Source organism: Panthera pardus, unplaced genomic scaffold, assembly GCF_024362965.1.
Source record: "Panthera pardus isolate Hobbes unplaced genomic scaffold, ASM2436296v1 HiC_scaffold_8, whole genome shotgun sequence".
Lineage (NCBI taxonomy): Eukaryota > Metazoa > Chordata > Mammalia > Carnivora > Felidae > Panthera > Panthera pardus.
The window spans coordinates 54778026-54799463 of NW_026527013.1; the positions used below are offsets into that span (position 1 = coordinate 54778026).

Consider the following 21438-nt stretch of genomic DNA (forward strand, 5'->3'; position numbering starts at 1 on the left):
ATTAAAGAGTGCACTTGTGGAGCATCTGGGTGGCTCAGTTGGTTAAGCTTCTAACTCTTGATTTCAGCTCAGTTCATGATCTCATGGTCATGAAATCGAGCCCTGAGTCTGGCTCCTTGCCAAGCATGGAGCCTGCTTAATATCCTCTTCCACCCTCTCCCTCTACTGCTCCGTTTGTATTCTCTCTCTCAAAAAATATAAACAAATAGTACACTTGTGATGAGCACCAGGTGATGTACAGAAATGCTGAATCACTATATTGCATACCTGAACTTATTTTTTTTTAATTAAAAAAAAATTTTTTTTAATGTTTATTTATTTTTGAGAGAGAGAGAAACACAGAGAGTGAGTGGGGTAGGGTCAGAGAGAGGGAGACACAGAATCCAAGGTAGGCTCCAGGCTGTGAGCTGTCAGTACAGAGCCCGATGTGGGGCTTGAACTCACGAACCATGAGATCACGACCTGAGTCGAAGTAGGACGTTCAACTGACTGAGCCACCCAGGCACCCCAACCTGAACTTATATTACACCATATGTTAACTAAAATTTAAATAAAAACTAAAAAAAAAAAAAGGGAATCTAGAACTGAAAATATAATGGTGAACATGGAAGATAGTGTCCCTACCTTTATGAAGCTTACCATCTAGTTAAACAATGGCAATTCAAAATATTGAGATTGTACCCTGGTAGTACTGATAGTACCCTGGAAGGTAGTAGAGGGTGCTAAGAGAATGTAAAACAGGGGAAACTAACTAAGAGCTGGTGGATCAGAAAGTCTCTCTGAAGAAATGACATCTAAGCTGATACCCAAAGGACATCCACAAGCTTTTGTATGTTGTTTGCTTGCTGTGGATGAATAATGGGGAGTGGGCAAAAAGAGGGTTAGGAAAAGAGAGTAAGCATAACAACTAGAGCATGACTCACTGAGGATCAAATAATAATTCAGTGTGGCTGGTGGATAGCAAGGGTGGGAAAGGTGAAAGATGAGGCTAAAGTGGCAAGGAGAGGCCATGTCATAAGCAATCTCTCAACAGATCATGTTAAGAGAGTTTCAACCTTATCCTGAGGGAGCCAATGAAGAATTTTCAGGAAAGAAGTGCCTTAATTAAATCTGTCTGCAGCAAGAAATACAAATCAAAACCACAATGAGATACCACCACATACTTGTCAGAATGGCGAAAATCAACAACTCAGGAAAACAACAGATGTTGGGGAGGATGCAGAGAATGGGGAAACTTTTGCCCTGCTGGTGGGAATGCAAACTGGTGCAACCACTCTGGAAAACAGTATGGTGGTTCCTCAAAAAATTAAAAAGATAACTATGCTATGACCCAGCAATTGTACTCCTAGGTATTTATCCAAAGGATACAAAAATGCTGATTTGAAGGGGCACATGAACCCCAATGTTTACAGCAGCACTATCAGCAATAGCCAAATTATGAAAAGAGCCCAAATGTCTATCAACTGATGACTGGATAAAGAAGGTATGGTAGATATATAAAACACACACACACACACACACACACACCCACCCACCCACCCACCCACCCACCCACCCACAATGGACTACTACTTGGCGATCAAAAAGAATGAAATCTGGCCATTTGCAACTACGTGGATGGAACTAGAGTGTATTATGCTAAGTGAAATATCAGAGACAGACAAATATCGTATGATTTCACTTATATGTGGAATTTAAGAAACAAAACAGATGAACATAGAGGAAGGGAAGGGAAAATAAGATAAAAATAGAGAGGGAGGCAAACTGTAAGAGACTTTTGGCTATCATGAACAAAGTGAGGGTTGCTGGAGGGGAGGTGGATGGGGAGATGAGCTAAATCAGTGATGGGTATTAAGGAGGGCACTCAATGGGATGAGCACTAGGTGTTATATGTAAGTGATGAATTACTGGGTTCTACTCCTGAGACCAATATTATGCTGTATGTTAACTAACTTGAATTTAAATAAATAAATTAAATAAACAAAACACTGTCTGCAGCATCCAGAATGGATCAGATAAGCATAATGATACAGAAGGAGACCAGTGAAAAGACTGAGGTAGAAATCCAGGTGTGATACTATGGATAGAGACATGTACGTTCAAATACAGAATCAATGGCCTTTACTGGTTGAGGTGGGAGAGATATGCAGGGAAAAAGAATTACAAATGGAAGATAGTGACTAGGTTTCTGTCCTAAGCAAATGGGTTCATAGAGAACCACTTAAAAAGAAACACTGGAAAGGAAGTAGGTTTGGGAAAAGAAAGGGGAAGGGAAGAGGGGGATCAGTTTGGACCATGTTAAACACTGGGTGATTCTGAACCCAGAAGAGATGTCAAATAGGCAACTGGCTTTTTATCATTTCCCACATTCAATCCATTACCAAATCCTGTCAGGTCCACCTTCAAAAAATATAGCACAAATCTGTCCACCTCTCTTCAATACCACTGTTAACCACCCTACTGCAAAGCATCATTATCTCCTTCCATGGTCTCCATATATCCACTTCCATTTTCCAGTCTTCATATGGTAGCCAGAGTGGTGTTTTAAAAAATATAAATCAGGGAGCACCTAGGTAGCTCAGTTGGTTGGGCATCCAGCTGCAGCTCAGGTCATGATGATCTCACAGTTTGTGAGTTCGAGCCCTGCATGGATGGGGCTCTGTGGTGTCAGTTCAGAGCCTGGAACTTGCTTCAGATTCTGTGTCTCCCTCTCTCTCTGCCCCTCCCCCACTGATGCTCTGTCTCTCAAAAAATGAATAACCGTTAAAAAAAATTTTTTTTTTAATATAAATCAGGGGCACCTAGCTGGCTCAGTCAGTTAAATGTCCGACTTTGGCTCAGGTCACGATCTCACGGCTCTTGAGTTCGAGTCCTGCGTCAGGCTCTGTGCTGATAGTTCAGAGCCTGGAGCCCACTTTGGATTCTGTGTCTCCCTCCCCCACTCTCTGTCTCTCCCCCCCCCCCCCCCCGCTCATGCCCTGTCTGTCTCTCTCTCCTTCAAAATAAATAAACATTAAAAAAATTTTTTAAATATATAAATCAGATCATGTTAGTCTCTACTTTAACCCTTGAAGGGCTTCCTATGAATTTTAGAATAAAAACAAATGTACCATAGTCAAAAATTCTCTCCATGATATGTACCCTTTTTCATCTTTTATTAATTGCTCTCACTTAGCCTTACCTACACTGACCAAGTATTTCCCTGCTTTTAGGGGGAAAAAAAAATTTTTTTTCTTTTTTTTTTGGCATTAGGGAATTATCTCACTTTCCTTTATTCTCCTTTCCTCCTTTCAACAAACACACCAGTCTTGTTCCCTGCCTTAGGTCTCAAATATCACCTCCTCAGAGAATTCTTCCCTAACCATGCTCTATCACATTACCTTGATTTACTGTCTTCATTGCACTTACTAGAACTGTAATCTTGTTTATTCCCGATAACATAAGCTCCATGAGAATTGAAACCTGTTTAATCTTTTTCACTGCTATGCTTTGTGTAGATGGAATACAGTTGATACCTGTTTGCTGAATTAATTAACAAATATATGAATAAAATAAATGGAACTGAAGGTCAGCTCAGAAGAAAAATCTTAACTGGAGATACTGATTTGGGCATCTTCCACACATGAATAACAAATAATGCCAATGAAACAGATATTTCCCATGGGAAGTATAGAGAATATAAGAGGGCTTAAAACAGAGCCTGGAGGAACATCAACATTTAAAGGATGAGCAGAGGAATAGGGGCACCCCAAAAGAAGCAAAAAACAAGGGCCAGAGAAAAAGGAGAAAAACCAGCTAATATTCCCAAAGTGCTGGAGGCTGTAGAATATTCTTTATTAGAAAGGGAACTTGGCTTTAAGATAAAGTACGTACGTATTTAATGGAGTCAAATATACAGTCAACAAACATTTCTTAAGCGCTTACCATGTGCCAGAACTATGCTAAGGAGTTAGGAAACAGAGATATAAAATTAAACAAGAGAGGTGCCTGGGTGGCTCAGTTGGTTAAGCGTCCGACTTCGGCTTAGGTCATGATCTCATGGTTTGTGAGCTGGAGCCCTGCATCAGGTTCTTTCACTGACAGCTCGGAGCCTAGAGCTTGCTTTGATTCTTTGCCTCTCTCTCTCTCTCTTCCTCTTCCCCCCACCCCCCCACCCCCGCACTTGCACGCATGCAAGCACGCATGCTTCTCTCTCAAAAATAGTAAATAAACATTTATAAATTAAATAAAATTAAACAAGAAAATAGATGTAACACTATTCAATGACTACTCAAGAACTGACACAATCTTCTCTAAGTGTGCTATGGACAAGTCTCAATCAAATCTTAATTATCACAACTGCTGAGAAGATTAAATAAGATCTTGTTCATAAAGTGCTGAGTATAATATTTGCAACACAACAGGCACCCAATAAATCACAGCTACCACTATTAAATGATCTTCCCTTCACTGATGAAAAAATGTACAAGAAAATGCCAGCACACTATAGCAATTTACAGTAATCTTCCTAGGGGAATAATCCAAATCTATTCTGAGAATACTAAATAAATAAGCAAAGGGATGGGAATTTTTATGGGGAAACTACTGAGAGGAACCATCTCAAGGTTTTTTCCAAGGTTCCAGTTTGGTTTCAGCACAGACACAGAAGCATTTAAGTGACTTAAAAGTAGGTCAACAGACTCACAGACTTCAGTGCATAGCTATTTATTTAGCTTCTCACCCCCCACAGAAAGGACTCAGAGAAATACCACATACCTGCCTTCCCCCTCAAAACACAGGCTCCTTGGGCTTATCTTATTCTAGAACAAGACTTCTTGACTTTTCTAAAAGTCGACTGGTTAGAAGGAATAGTATCACAGTCCAATTGTATATCATTTTTTGTGATTTTATTTTGTCAGATTATATTCTTTAATTATCCCCATGAGAGTCAGAAGTTTGCCTGTTTTTAAATAAAGAATAAATGTACACTAAGCTGAAAGAACACAAATTCCTCTGAAACACTAAACAAGAAAATGCCAGAATACTTCTCACTTAAATTCCAATTGGGAACATGAGGCTGAAATACCACTGATCAATAGGAACCTTTATTTTGTGTGCTATGCAATCCAACCCCCAACCCAAATGCCTCCTTCCTACCAGCACACACTACTTTCCATTGATTTCCCTCTACTTTAGTTGTTGCTTCAACTCTAGCAATCAAGGCTCCAGTGATATCTTCTGGCCAAAGGAAAATTATTTTTCTTGTTTCTCTTTTGTTCTTCTCTAACAGACCACTAGTTATTTTGTCCAGACCATGTGGGCAGCAGGGCTACAAGGCCTTTTGCCAGTCATACATGCTTAGCAAGCAAAAAGTAAACAAGACACATTCTTCTAAGCTGAAATGCTCTAAAAGCAAACCACAGCCATTTAAGTTTCTTAATATTCTCAGGTAGTCTAGTTACTAGACAGAGTACATTAATAGACCTTGGTCTGGAATAAAAACTAACCAATTCAAAATTTAAACACAGATCTAAGTTTTCCTTTAATATTAAGGCCAAAAGAGCATGGAATTGTAAAGTAAGACACATCCTAATTATATCACTATACGTTTGTGCTTGGGCCTCTGTAACGCTAAAGATACTTTTCCATTTTTGGCCTTTGGTCTAGGTGGAATTTCATAATATCTGATCCCTTTGAAATACAGCATAACTGCTAGAGATATACTCCTTTCTCAAGATAATATATATGGTCCTTTAAAAAAAGAAAAAACACAACAGCCTAACTCCACCCTGGGGGTTATGTTTTGTTGTTTGTGGGTATTTTTTTCTTCTGAGACTCCAGCATCGAACAACCGTTTTTTGATTTGGTAATTTATTCAGAATTCAATGACTTACAGTACATTTTTCATCGTAACATACAGAGACTACCTAGCAGCAATAAATCACTAAGTGATTGGTCCTGTGCTCCCACAAATGAGTTGACAGTAGAAATTAAATGCCAAGATGTAGGGGCACCTGGGTGGCTCAGTCAGTTGAGCAACCAACTCTTGGTTTCGGCTCAGGTCATGATCTCCTAGTTTGTGAAATCTCGAGCCCTGTGTCGGGCTCTGCACTTACAACAGGAAGCCTGCTTGAGATTCTCTCTCTCTGCTCCTCCCCCATGCGCTCAAGCTCCTGCATGCATGGGCACATGCGCTCTCTCTCTCAAAATAAATAAATAAACTTTAAAAAAAAAATTCCAAGATGTAATTTTCAGTTTTAAATTCCCTTGCTGACAAGGGAATTTTACTTTTAAGACATCACGGTGAAATTAAAAGATCTCATATTTTAACTTCATTTTCCACATAGTTGGCTAAAGCTAAGGAAGTCTCTTAAAATCATTTTTTCTATAAACAACCATCAAACAATCATTGGGTCCTTAACAATCTTAAATTCTTTCTCTTTCTCCAGGTTGCATTCTCATCACCTGTATTCACCATTTCACTAAAAATTCTCTTTCCAATACATTATCGTATTTTAAAGAGGTAAAAGGTATCACTTGTGGTACATTTTTGGTAGGGGGAGAGGGAATCAGGGAACCTTCTCCCCTCTAACCACACCCCCCCCCCCAGCTTTGAAATAGAATAAACATATTATGGCACATTTAACTTCCATAGTAGTTGGTTCTTTAATATCAAGGTAAATATCCTCAAATAGTGGTGGTTATGTAATTAAGTTATAAAACGAACATACTCAAAGTCTTCATGCTCAAAGATTTACCTCTCTGAATTCCTTTTAGACCTTAGAAGATCAAGCAGCCTCAAGAACAGGAAATATCATGAAGTCATATCTTTCCAAGTAAAATGCCAGTCATATCAACAATCTATATTTTCAACCAAAACAGAATAATGTGCAGTAAGGTAGGACTCTTTCTGAAAAAAGAAGGTTTGATCCTTAATAGTTTCAGGAGATCTAAGGACTATTTCTGGCTCCAATGATGATATATCTTACAAGTCAATTACTTTATCTCCCCAACCAGCAATAAGAAGATAATACCACTTTGGTACTTTTATTCCTTGCCTGTCATGCCAGAATAGTTTATTCAATATTTCTAGAACCAAAAAAACTTTGGTCTGAGTTCGCTGCCTCCTTCAATTGCATTTCATTTCAATCCCCTTTTTCACTGCCAGGTTTTTCAAAGAAGCTGCCCACACTCACTAATTCCATTTCTCCATCCCATATTCTACTTTCTTATCACTCTGTTATCTAGCTTCCATTATGTTCTAGTGAAATTTCTCAGTAAGATTTTGTTTTGCCAGCATAATGGGAAAAGCACTGAAAGGGTCAGCAAAGAAGTTAGATTCAAGCCCTCAATTTGACATTTATAAGCTCTTTATATTTAAACATTTCATTTCACATCACTCACTGAGCATCACTTTCCTCATTTGTAAAATGAATGGATTAGATGAAAATCTCTAGAGTCTCTACCTCTACTATATCTACAGTTGTATGATTAAGTTCAGTCAATCTTCACTTCAATTTCTCTTTGGCATTTGACACTCAACATCACCTTCATTCCTTTAGTATCTGCTCAAAAGCCTTCCACTTGTGACTTTGTTACCTGTAAACTAACATCATAATCATGACCACTATCTAACCCCCAATTCTCTATTTCCAAATGCAAAACTTCACTTAGCTATTCAGTCTTCACCAAAGACATAATATCCACAAACTCAAACTTACACCCAAACGAACAAAGTAACATCAGCTTGACCCAAATCTTCTATTTTCTTAACAATTAAATTCCTCATTACCCAGGGTCTTGGCTTAAAATCTGTCTTCCTTCTTCCATCTCAGTTTCAATGAATTCTGTTATCTTTCTTCTAAATAATGGACATTCTCCCTTTTTAAATTTCATCATTCATGCCTGATTAAAAGGCTACTACTACCTGTTGTCTCAATCCTGGTCTGTTCACTCTCCATACTATCCAGTGTTCTTCTACACTGTTCAACATGGTAACCACTTACTACAGGTGGTTATTTAAATCAAGAATTATATTAAATTTAAAATTCAGCTCCTCAGTCACACTAGATGCAGTTCCAGTGCCCAACAGCCACATGTGACTAGTGACTATTATACTGGACAGCACAGATATATTCTCATTCACACACAAATTCTATTGGAAGGAGCTATTATCTTAGACAAAATTTCTTAGCACACTATTTTACATCATAGGTTTCCTTCTATCTTAAGAACATGGGCTAGAGGGGCACCTGGGTAGCCCAGCTGGTTAAGCATCTGACACCTGATCTCAGGGTCATGAGTTCAAGCCCTTCACCAGGCTCTGTGGTGCATGTGAAGCCTACTTAAATTAAACAAACAAACCTGGGCTAGAGTTCTTTTTTTAAGCTTATTTATTTATTTTGAGAGAGAAAGAAAGAGTACAAGCAGGGGAGGGGCAGACAGAGAAGGAGAGAGAAAATCCCAAGCAGGCTCCAAGCTGTCAATGCAGAGCCTGACGCAGGACTCAATCCCATGAACCATAAGACCATGACCTAGGCTGAAATCAAGAATCAGAGGATTAACTGACTGAGCCACCCAGGTGTCCCCAAACTCTTTGATTTTAGTTGAATTCAAAAGATATTAACAAAGAAATATCTCTTGTTTTGGCAGTATAAGTGCCAAACTTGCTTGGGATTCTCTCTCTCCCGCTCTCTCTCTGCCCCTCTTCTGCTCATGCCTGTGTGCGTGCTCTCTCTCCCTCCCTCAAAATAAACTTAAAAAAATAAAATCAAAGAATTTTAAGAAACACTGAAGTCTTAATATATCTACAAAGTGGGACAACAATATTTGTCCTATCTACTTCATAGGATCAAACTGAGTAAGAGGTATGGATAACTTGGATATTTTAAAAAGATTTCATTTATTAAAAAAATTTTCTTAATGTTTATTTTTGAGAGAGAGAGAAAAAGGGACAGAGGAGAGTTAGGAGATTAATGCAATAAATAGATGAGAAAGAGAATGGTAGGAGAGACCAGAAATATGCAAATTGTAGACATATTAAAAAGTGGAGCTAAGAGGATCTGCTGATGCATTAAGAATGAGAATGAGGCATCAAATTAAAGATTTTAGACCTGAAGGATGGAGATGCCAATAAACAAGAAGGAGAAGACCAAGAAACCCAGGGAGGAGAGAGGAAACCAGGAGCTTAGTTTGGGACACAGTAAGTTTGACATACCTATTAGATATCCTAATGGAGATCTGAATACAGAGTTCAAGGAAAAGATCAGGACCGGGAATGTACATTTGAGAACTGTCAACATTTAGATGGTATTCAGCACCATTAGACTAAATAAAATCCCCAAGAAAGCAGTAAATTGTACTGAACCTAGGGTACAGCAGTATTAATTAAAATCAGGAAAGGAGAAGCGCCTCAGTGGCTCAATCAGTTAAGCATCTGACTTCAGGTCAGGTCGTGATCTTGCCATTGTGAGTTCAAGCCTCTTCTTGGGCTTTGTGCTGACAGCTCAGAGCCTGGAACCTGCTTGGGATTCTGTGTCTCCCTGTCTCTCTGCCCCTCCCCGCTCCCACTCTGTCTCTCTGTCTCTTTCAAAATTAAATAAACATTAAAAAAAAAAAAATCTGAAATCAGGAAAGGAGACTAGGACTGAATGACTAGTGAGGTAGGGGAAAAACCCTGAGTGTGGTATCATGAAAGCCAACAGAAGAAAGTGTTTCACTAAGGATAGAGTCTCAAAGTGCCAAATATTGCTGAAAATCAAGATAATTAAGAATTGATCATTGGATTTAGTAACATAGGAGACCTTGACAAAGCACATGCACTGATGAAATTACAACACCTATATTTTGAAGTCTTCAAAGCTGTAGAATTAGAGTGGTACTGATAGAGGTAATAGTCTCTCTCACTGCTTACTCCTCCTTTGACTCTTATGGGGAACTACTTTTACTGGTATAAAAGGAGTTGGAAAAAAAGGGAGAGGAGCATCTCTAGGGAATGTGTGTCATTATCTTTTCTATACTCTTCTGGTGGTTGCTGAGTACCATCTGATTATCATATGACTTGTGTATGTTATTTCTTTATTTGTTTTGAGGACAAAGGAAGGAAGCAGAAAACAATTCCCACTTATCAGCTAAAGCACTATTCCTAACAACTTTAACGATAAAAGCTAAAAAAATGTTTCAAAATCCCAACTTAGAAACCAGAATGGAAATTCCATTTACACTGTGTCCCTTAAACTATTTTACAGCAGCCTTTTTTGCCCTTGACTTGAGAAATAGGCAAGGTGGTCCTTGAAGCCACTATATTCACAACTGTACAAAGTCAGACACAAATATATTTTATTGTTAATGCAAACTAGGTTTGTCAAACCTAGTTATAGCTCAAATACTGTGTCACTAGTCTCTTCAGATGAATGAAGCATGAATCCTTTTTCTCAGCTTAAACTCTTAAAGGTGTCAGATACCTAACAGTCTCTATATTATCTAAATATCTAAATGTACTTGCTCACTTAATAACAGAGAAAGGGATTCTAAGTAGTGATGTTTATGCAGGAGTGAAAATGACAAAATCTGTAAGGGAAGAATTTTCTAAATCTCCAAGTCCAAGAAAAATGCAGCCAGATCACAAAAAACTTTCCAAAAGTCAGTACAGCTCTAGCATTTATTTTGTGATAATTCTTTCACACAACATATAGCACTTATTAAAGGTGGTAGGTTATCACCCCTTGACACAGAGCTTTATTTATAAAGAGGAGGTGGGGAGAGAATCCTCTATTTTCCAATATGTGCCCAAACAGAAAAAAAGGAAAGCTACTTTCATGGCCCTGACTATTTAAAAGTACCTACAGTTGTAAAATGTGGTCTGGAATATTACCTTATATTTAACAGTTTTAAGTACTATTCCAAACATATTCATATCCATTGTTTATTTGTTCCTAGGAGGTAATAAGAATAAACATAATGCCATTATAAGATTCAGGAACTAAAGCACAGAGAAATTAAGTGATTTGCCTGAAATCACAAAGTATGGAAGAACTTTGGGTTTCTACTTCTTGGCTCTTTCCATCACATTGAAAAGATGAATTCAGAAAAGTGGATACCTGTAATTAAAGAACCAGAGTAAGGTGCCAATTTATTGCCATTTCTGATTTTTTGACTTGTCTATCTGGGGAAGAAGATAATAGTCACAAATATTCAACAAATATTTATTTGGTATCTACTACACAGCAAGTCTTATCAGACAGGAGATTACTTTGCAGCAGAAAGGAGGCTCGATTAGAAGTAGCCATGGGGTGCCTGGGTGGCTCAGTTGGTTAAGCATCTGACTCTTGATATTGGCTCAGGTTGTGATCTTGCAGTTGTGGGATCAAGCCCCATTATGGGCTCCAGGCAGGGCCTGCTTGGGATTCTTTCTCTTTCTCTGCCCCTCTCCGACTCACTCTCATGTTCTTGCTCTCAAAATAAATAAATAAACATTAAAAAAAAAAAGAAGAAGAAGAAGAAGAAGAAGTAGACTAGATGGTGATGGGTGGGGATGGTGGCAGTAAAATGGGAAGAGATGGAAGAAAATAGACAAGGAGACTAGTGACTTTTTTTTTTTTTTTACTGTTTTTCATAAATTTGCTCATGAAACAAATATTTATTTAGCACTTATCAGATATCAGATACTATTCTATGTTTCTACACATAGAAGTGAACAAAATAGACAACCATCCTTATCATAAGGTTTATACCAGGGGTGGGGCACATAAAAGAAAAATATACAATGTATCAGATGATACTAAATACAATGGAGGGAGAAAAGAAACTGAAGAGATAAGGAGAGTTGGGGGAAAGGTGTGTGTTTGTAAGAAGCAGTTTCACTATTTTAAAGAGAACAGTAAAAACCTTGCTGAAAAGGTGACCTCTGAGCTGTGACCTCAAAGATGTACAAGAGAAATCTATACAGATACATATCTTCCTTGACCTATAATAGAGTTGCATCCCAATAAATCCCATCGTAAGTTGAAAATACTGTTAGGTGGAAAATGGATTTAATACACCTAAATTATCAAACTTCATAGCTTAGCTTAGCCTACCTTAACTGTGCTCTGAATGTTTACATTAGCCTACAGTTGGTCAAAATCATCTAACACCAAGCCTATTTGATAATGAAGTGTTGAAGAGCTCATGTAACTTACTCGATATTGTATTGAAAGTGAAAAACAGAATGGCTTGTATGGGTACAGAATAGTTCTATCAGTTGTTTACCTTTGTGATTGTGTGACTGACTGGGAGCTACCACTGCTGCCACTACCTACCATCACAAGAGAGTGTCATAGTACATATTGCTAACCTGGGAAAAGATCAAGATTAAAAATTCCAAGTATCACTCATACTGAATGCATATGGCTTTCATACATCATAAAGTTGAAAAATCATAAGCTGAACCACTGTAAGTCAGGGACCACCTGTATTTGGATGAACAGCTTTATAGGTACAAGGAAAAGCAAATGCAAAGGAATGGAGGCAGAACTGTGGTACATTTGAAAAATAGCAAAGGGGTGCCTGGGTGGTTCAGTCGGTTAAGCGTCTGACTTTGGCTCAGGTCACAATCTCACGGTTTGTGGGTTCGAGCCCCGCGTTGGGCTCTGTGCTGACAGCTCAGAGCCTGGAGCCTGCTTTGGATTCTGTCTCCCTCTCTCCCTGCCCCTCCCCAGCGCACACTCTGTCTCTCTCTCTCAAAAATAAATAAACATTAAAAAAAAAGTAGCAAAAAAGTAGTGGAGCTAGAGTGATATGTATACAGGAAATTAGTAGTAAGAAATGAAGTAGATGTTAATCTTTATATACAACCTACTATCTCCACTTACTAAGTTCCAAGGTCTAAGTTAGAATATACACAGAATGTACATTATATGCTCTAAAATTTCTTAAAGTCCTAATGGTTGGGGGTTATTGAATATGATGATCAATAACGTCATTTCATAAGACTCAAAATTCAAATAATCATTCACCACTAGCTACTGAGTAGAATGGATCAGATTTCCAACCGTGTCCAAAGAGAATTTGTTGAGATCAAACTTTGTGGCTAGTTTCCTAAGTCTCAACACACATACATACTCTACATCAAAGAAAGAATGGGCAGTTATATTCAGGTGTTGTATCATTTCATTGTATATCTTCAAATGATTAAAAAACAGGGAAAAATATTAGACAACTACATTAAGAGCTTGCAGTTAAAATTCCACACAATAAGCAATAATATTAAATGACCAACATATATCATCTCAAGGATAGTTTTCTAGATTTGCCTCTCTGTTCACTCCACAGAAGTTAAGCCATTTACGCTAGCAATCGCATTACCCTGGTTTAATTTCTCCAGAAGAAATATAAACTAAATCTTAGATTTTGAAAGGATGTTCATATTAGAATTCCCTTAAAGCTGATACTGTATTGAAGCTTCCAGTAAAGACAAAGTGATAAGCTTCTTTTGATAAAACAAATGGAAATTTAATGGAAATATCCTGTGTTACCACAAGGCAAGTTCCATTTGCACAGTCCTCTTTTTAACTGATGCATTTTGCAATGGGATTCTGTTACAGGTCTGTGTATAGAGCAAAAGTTAAGTTCTAACTAACCCCAGGGTGTCCAAAAGAGCAAATTTTCCTTTTAATTTTCTCATGTAAGCCAAAATGATTAAGAACAAATCTGAATATTTCATATTATTTTTACATGCATCTTGTAAACACATATAACAAAATGTGTTTCCTATCTTTATACAGCATTCCCAAAATATGCTTTCAGAATAGTATGATTAAATTAGCCCAAAGAGGTTCATTTAAAGAATTCTTAAAGGGTTAGGGATTCTATACTACAAACTTATGTGTTACACAGAGAGGTTATCTTCAATTTGCATGGATGGTTAGGAGAAAGCACCAAGCCTAGAAGAATACCATCTTTTAACCATTAACCTTTAAGTTAACTATTAGCAATCGTTTTCACTGAAAAATAATGAGCTTGAAATTCATGTCTACATTTTGAACTTTTAACATATTTGGCTAGAGCTATTATTTAAGAAAGTTATGTATGTGACAAATAGTTTTAAAAAGCGAGTCTACCTCCTACTCCCAACCCAAGTGTTCCCAGGCAATCACTGTTATCTATCCAAAAGACATACAAAATTATGTACATACAAAAAGGGAGGTGGGTACGTGTGTGTGTATTTTAAGTCACAGTTTTAAGGAACAGTCACTTCTTTTCAAAAATACTTATGGAATGGGGTGCCTGCCTGGCTCGGTCAGGGGAGCATGCAACTCTTGATCCCAGGCCCATGAGCTTGAGCACCACGGTGGATACAGAGATACCTTAAACATAAGTAATATAGCTTGAAATCTGGAATTGTGAAGTGTCTATTTTTACTTTTTTTTTTCAGGATCACTTTGGCTATTCAAGGACTTTTGTGGTTCCACACAAATTTTAGGACTGCGTGTTCTAGGTCTGGGAAAAATGCTGGTAGTGTTTTCATAGGGATTGTATAAAATGTGTAGATTGCTTTGGATACTACAGACATTTTAACAATGTTTGTTCTTCTAACCCACGAGCATGGAATTCTTTTTCCATTTCCTTGTGTACTCTTCAATGTCCTTCATAAGTGTTTTATAGTTTTCACAGGACAGATCATTTACCTCTTCAGTTATATGTCTCTTATTGCTCTTGGTGCGACTGCAAATGGGATCAATTCCTTGATTTCTTTTTCTGCTGCTCATTACTGGTGTAAAGAAACGCCAACAGCAATGTTTATAGCAACATTATCAACAATAGCCAAACTATGGAGAGAGCCCAAATGTCCACTGACTGATGAATGGATAAAGAAGATGTGGGGTGTGTGTGTGTGCACCTGTGTGCGTGCTGGAATATTACTCAGCCATCAAAAAGAACGAGATCTTGGGGCGCCTGGGTGGCTCAGTCAGTTGAGCATCCGACTTCCGCTCAGGTCATGATCTCACAGCTTGTGAGTTCAAGCCCCGTGTTGGGCTCTGTGCCGATAGCTCGGAGCTTGGAGCCTGCTTCGTATTCTGCGTCTCCCTCTCTCTCTGCCCCTAACCCACTCACATTCTGTCTCTGTCTCTCAAAAATAAACATTTAAAAAATTAAAAAAAAAAAAAAAAAAGAACGAGATCTTGACATTTACAATAACATGGATGGAGCTAGAATGTATTGTGCTAAACAAAGTAAGTCAATCAGAGAAAGACAAATACCATGATTTCACTCATATGTATAATTTAAGACACAAAACAGATGAACATATGGAGGAAGAGAGAAAAGAGGGAAACCAACCACAAGAGACTCTTAATGATAGAGAACAAACTATGAGCTGATGGAGGGAGGTGGTTGGGTGATGGGCTAGATGGGTGGTGAGTACTAAGGAGGGCACTTGTTGTGATGAGCTCTGGATGTTGTATGTAAGTGATGAATCACTGAATTCTACTCCTGAAAACAGTACTGTACTGTATGTTAACTAAAATTTAACTTAAAATAAATAACAAAACTTAAAAAATACTTATGGAATGACAGAATAATGAAAATACCATCACCTTAAATTCTTAAATTAATACAGTACTTTACAGTTTTCAAAGCACTTTCAAGTATATCAGCTCATTGATCTTCAAAACTAGGAACTCTTGGTAAACATTTCTACCTCAAAGAATCACCTAATTGAGTCATTTACTATATCCATCTTTCTCAGGAAAATAAAACTCAAATCAACACCAAATGATAGTTGTTGTATACTTAAAAAACAAAAAAAGTTGAGGCATCTGGGTGGCTCAGCCGGTTAAGCATACGACTCTTGGTTTCGGCTCAGGCCATGATTTTATGGTTTCATTGAGTCTGAGTCCCGCATCTGGCTCTGTCCTGACAGTGCAAAGCCTGCTTGGGATTCTTTCTCTTTCTCCTTCTCTCTCTCTTTCTCTCTTTCTCTCTCTCTCTCTCTCTCTCTCTCTCTCCCTCCCTCCCTCCCTCCCTCTCCCTCTCTCTGCCCCTCCCCTGCTCACGCTGCCTCTGTCTCTGTCAAAAACAAACTTAACAAAATATATTTAAAAAAAAAAGCAACACACTTGCAAGGAGATTAACTCTCTTCTGTCAGTAGCATATTCCACTGTTCCACATCCACAGCCTATAACTTACCATAGTTTTTAAAATTTAAAGAGTTGCCATACATATATTTCTAAATTAGTTTTTCTGTTTTAGCTGATTATTGCCAATATATTTGAATAGGAGAGCCATTCTCTATACCTTACCTATTCCCACTGCAACCACAATATACAGAATTGATCTCGCTAAAGATCTCACTTCACTAACAGAAGAGCAGTATCAGTCTTCCTAGTTTGGTTATGTAATGCATCAGAATGATCCTTCAATGCTGATGACACCACTACTTGATTTAAGTCTCCTAAAAGTGGGTTAATAATTCACAGGAAAATATAGATAGCATTTAACTGCTGGCTAATAAAAAATACCAACATTGTATTTCCCAGTATGAAACCAGTTTGAAGTAAAAGAGATAAAATTAAATAAAAATGGCCTAAAAAAAAAAAAAAGAGAGATGTTGTGCACATTTCCATGACTTAAAAACATCCATCCAGTACAGACTCCCTTGCCTATGTGTTTGGGGTTTCAAGCTGCATATAGTACCACACTGTACTCATATAGTACTTAACATTAAAAGGGTTCTTTTAAAAGATACTTTTTTAAAAAACTGGGTAAAATCTGTATAAAATTTACCACTTTAGCCTTCAAAATAGTTTTTAAATGTTTGAGAGAGAGTGCACACAGGCACACAAGTGGGGAAAGGCCAGAGAAAGAGGGGGACACAGAATCTGAAGCAGGCTCCAAGCTGTCAGTGCAGAGCCTGACATGGGGCTCGAACCCGCAAACCATGAGATTATGACCTAAACTGAAGTTGGACACTCAACCAACTGAGCCACCCAGGAGCCCCAGCCTTTAAAATACTTTTACAAGACCCTAATTAAGATGGAAATGAAAGATCGTTCTTCCTTTTGATAAGAATACATTCACAGAAAAATTATGTTGAGTCATATATATTATCATCAAGTCCTAAACCCAAAAGAAATCAGATAGAAATTCAAAAGAAACTACTTTTGAAAAAGAATGTTTTTATTAAGAATTCAAATTAGCATCAATACCTCCCGAAATCTTAGGTTTCTTACGTGGATACAAAACTGATATCAAGTAATAGAACACTACCAAATGTAGGAAAGAATAACAATTTTAGACAATAATATTTTCAAGTGCTCTGCAAGTATGGATTAAATAATTTCAACAAATCTATGGGAGAACAGGAGGAAAAAACCCATATTAATCTCTTCACAGGCCAAACCAAGATATAACAATATGATTGTTTATCTTCTAAGTTTTTCACCATATAAGAAATTTTAATATAGAAAGAGAAAGCACTCAAACCAAGTAGGAAAATAAATGTGGTATGAATTGAAAAAAGAATCAAGTCATCATTAATTTGTTGTTATTTTAATTATCTTTGACATGGAAAGTACATCCTGTGTTGCTATACCTGTCCTAAAGAACTTAAGCCTCCCATAAAAATGTGAAAATAAATGTGAACCCCAAACTGAGATAACTATTTACATCCATATCTAGAAATGTAAAGCCCAAGTTATTATCTTAGAACAAAATGTATAGCATTTATCTTTCATTTTAGAAGGGTCAGGAAACATATGTTCATATTTTCTTACGTATGCATAAACAAATAGGGGAAGGATAAATAAGAAACTGGTTGCCTAGGGTGGCAGGGATGTAAACCATCCGAAAAGACACAGTTGGAAGCAATATTTCACAGGTAAGTTTTAATTTTTGAATTTATGAAAATCACTACCATTCAAAAGTAAAATAAAAGGGGAGCCTGGATGACTCCGTCAGGTGAAGCATCCGACTCCAGCTCAGGCCATAATCTTGTTCGTGAGTTCAAGCCCCGTGTCAGGCTTTGTGATGACAGCTCAGAGCCTGGAGCCTGCTTCAGGTTGTCTCCCTCTCTCTATGCCCCTCCCCCACTTGCACTCTGTCTCTCTCTCAAAAATAAGTGAACATTAAAAACTTTTTTAAAAAAGTAAAATAAAAGGGTGTAAGATTTCACTAGAATAGTCTATCTTAAAACCATTTTTCAAAGCCTCCTCAGCTTTTATCATACCTTCTAAAAAACTGAAGCTTCTGGAAAAAAATAATTTTCTATTACCGATTTAGCACAGAGGCTGATACGGGGCTTGAACTCACTAGCTATGAGGTCATGATCTGAGCCAAGATCAAGAGTCTGATGCTTAACACACTGTGCCATCCAGCTGCCCATCTATTACTGATTTAAAAGATTGGAGAGCGGTGGTTAGAGCCAGAGTGACTTAAGACCTTCTGATTGTATAACTCATTGTATTCCATCTCTTAAACATTATTATAGAAACTCAGGAGTAACTTTTTCTTCTTAATAGAAGTTTTTTAAAAGGCAGTACAGTCTAAAGGTTCACATAAATGCATGCAGTTGAGCTACAAACTATATATAATATGGCTTTATTAAATCAACTATCTTGTTCAAATCAATGTTTTTCTAGCCAAAGGAAAAAACTTCAATTGCAGGAAACACTTACCAAGTTTGATAAATTTAAATCCCATTAGATACTAATTTCAACTGCAGGGGAAAGAGCTGCTCTAAGGAAGTTACCCAAGTTACTAACTATACTGTTTTCTATCACCATATATAAACATATGGAGAAACATCAGTGACCACGACAGTAGACTGACTAAAACACCAGAAGTTTAGGGAGATAGTTGGTAGGTAGATACAGAATCGGTTTGGAATTCGACCTAAATTTGAACCTGACTCCACCTCCTGCTGATCTGGGCAAATGCTTTAGCTTCTCCAAACCGATTTCTTTAATGACAAAATGAAGTCGATACCACCTAACTTGAAGTTTCACTAGGAGAATTACATGGTTAAGTCCACATTGGCAGGTTCCAGACTATTTTGACTAGCTCAGGTAGAAGACTTAGGGCAAAAAGAAAAAGCTTTCCTTAGTGAATATTTTTGAAGTCACATGTGAGAAAACTATGCAGAAAGAAAATAATCTAGGGTGCCTGGATAGCTCAGTTAAAGCATCCAAACTTCTGATTTCAGCTCAGGTCACGATCTCATGGTTTGTGAGTTTGAGCCCCGAGTAGGGCTCTGGGCTGACAGTGCTGATGGAGCCTGCTTGGGATTCTGTCTGTCTGTCTGTCTCTGTCTTTCCGCCCCTCCCCTAATCTTGTTCTCTCAAAATAAACTCAAAAAAATTATTAAAAAAAAAAAGAAAAGAGTCTAAAGGGTAAAGAAAAAACTCTACTGGGAGTCAGGTAACTGGGATCTAGTCAAAAAGAGTAAGAGAGCATCCTTTTTAAAAATGAAGATTTTTACTTCATCTATATCTTAGTTTACTTCCTCCTTTTACAAATTCAGATGTGAACATCCATTAGCCTAGAGGAATCATCTAGGGAAAATATCCAGTGTAAGTAAATATGGCTATCAAACTTAAGATAAAAAGAATCTAAATAGGTTTAAAATCACTGCAAATATTTATAAGTACTTTTTTTCAAAAATTTTCCAACAGAATTTATAGAGGATCACATGAGTACTTCTTTTTGTTAAAATAGGAAATTGCTTTTTAAAATATGAGATCATCTTAAGACAACTGTATACCTGTGGAAGATTATTTCTTATTGGCAAACATACTGATTACTAAAGTTGGAATCATATGAAATTGCCATTATTCAACTGTTTCTGACCTACAACAACCTAATTTCACTTTCAGTGTTCAATGTGCGCCAAAAATACCACACACTGGGTTAAGACAGGTCCTGTGATCACAGGTAACATGGGTTTAACTGAAAAGACAGAACAGAGGTACAGTGCATTCACTGCAATTAAAAAAAGAACACTATTGGGGCGCCTGGGTGGCTTGGTCAGTTAAGCGTCCGACTTTGGCTCAGGTCATGATCTCACGCGTGAGTTCAAGCCCCGCGTCGGGCTCTGTGCTGACAGCTCAGAGCCTGGAGCCTGTTTCGGATTCTGTGTCTCCCTCTCTCTCTGCCCCTCCCCTGTTCATGCTCTGTCTCTCTCTGTGTCAAAAATAAATAAACGTTAAAAAAAAACAAAAAAAACCCACTATTGACCTAACTATTAATTTCTCTTTCGTATATCAGCACCCATGTAGACTGAAACGATTAAGAATATTATTTTTTCATATTCATTATTGGACATATACTATATATTAAAGGCATGTGATAGAAAACAAATTTCCTTAGATTTGATCCTAATCATTTAGTGTAGGGCCTAAAAACCACCTTAAAGTGGAGGAGAGGGGTGTTAAAAAAAAAAAAAAAAAAAAAGGAATTGAAAGAGGTAGTTACCTCTCTGAATGTTTTTTATATAATGTGCCTTTTATTTCTTCATGTTACAGAGAAGATGTGCTCCTAATTCTACCCAAAAAGTGTCTTTTCTATAAATCACAGCCAGGCATAAAGCATATATTATATAGTATAGTGTGAGAAGAGTACAGTTCAAAAAGTAATTGGGAGAGAAATATTAGTAGCAAAATACCTAGAATGAATTTATTTTCTAATTAGAAAATTATCACCTGGCTCTGAACTATTTCAGACACTCTTGTGCAGAAAAATCACTGTCCTGAGAACCTACACATCTGTTTTTTAAATGTAGTACAAAATTTGGAAATATATAAACTAAAGGTTGTTCAAAGAGAAACAAAAAGTGATTCTTTTTATTGTTTACAAGAAACCTGGAGGCTTCTTGGCCCACCACCCCCAACACACATACCTAGAAACCTAGAATTAGGGGAAGAGAAGCAAGGGAAATGTATTTTACTACTCATAAAAAGTCCCTTGTTAGGCTTGGCGATCCAAGAAAAGAGATGAAATTTGACATGCGGATGGACCCAAGAGCCTTGCTCATTTTTGCCTGAATGCACACATTCTACACTGAGGTCACCTGTGAGGAACTGAAAGGTTTTCTCTTAATAACACATGTCAGGATTTCACAATTCTAACCACCAAGAAAGTGAAGAATGTCTACTGATTTACTATTTGTTTAAGCTTCTGTCTGCAGGGAATGATCTGTGACACAATTCAACCACCAAGTGCTACATTTTAAAAACAGACTCAAGAACAGAATGATTTTTGAAATAAAGCTCAACTCTCAGCACACCTCTTTCCAAACTAGATTCTGCACTAGCTAAACAGAGAACTCCATGACTGACTGGTCAAGAGGGGGTTGACCACGGCCAGGGCTGACTCAGAAAATCGGCAGTCCCTCTTCCAAGAGAGCTTTGCCTGTTGTTGTTGTTGTTGTTGTTGTTGTTGTTGTTGTTTAGGTTTGTTTTCCTTAGGTTAATAGAACTTTTCCCT

General features: G+C 37.6%; 1 protein-coding gene across 3 annotated transcripts in view; it reads right to left on the reverse strand.

The window, feature by feature from the left end:
* Window positions 1-21438, reverse strand: part of TMCC1 (transmembrane and coiled-coil domain family 1) — a 246431-nt gene that overhangs the window by 97393 nt on the left and 127600 nt on the right. The window lies entirely within an intron of this gene.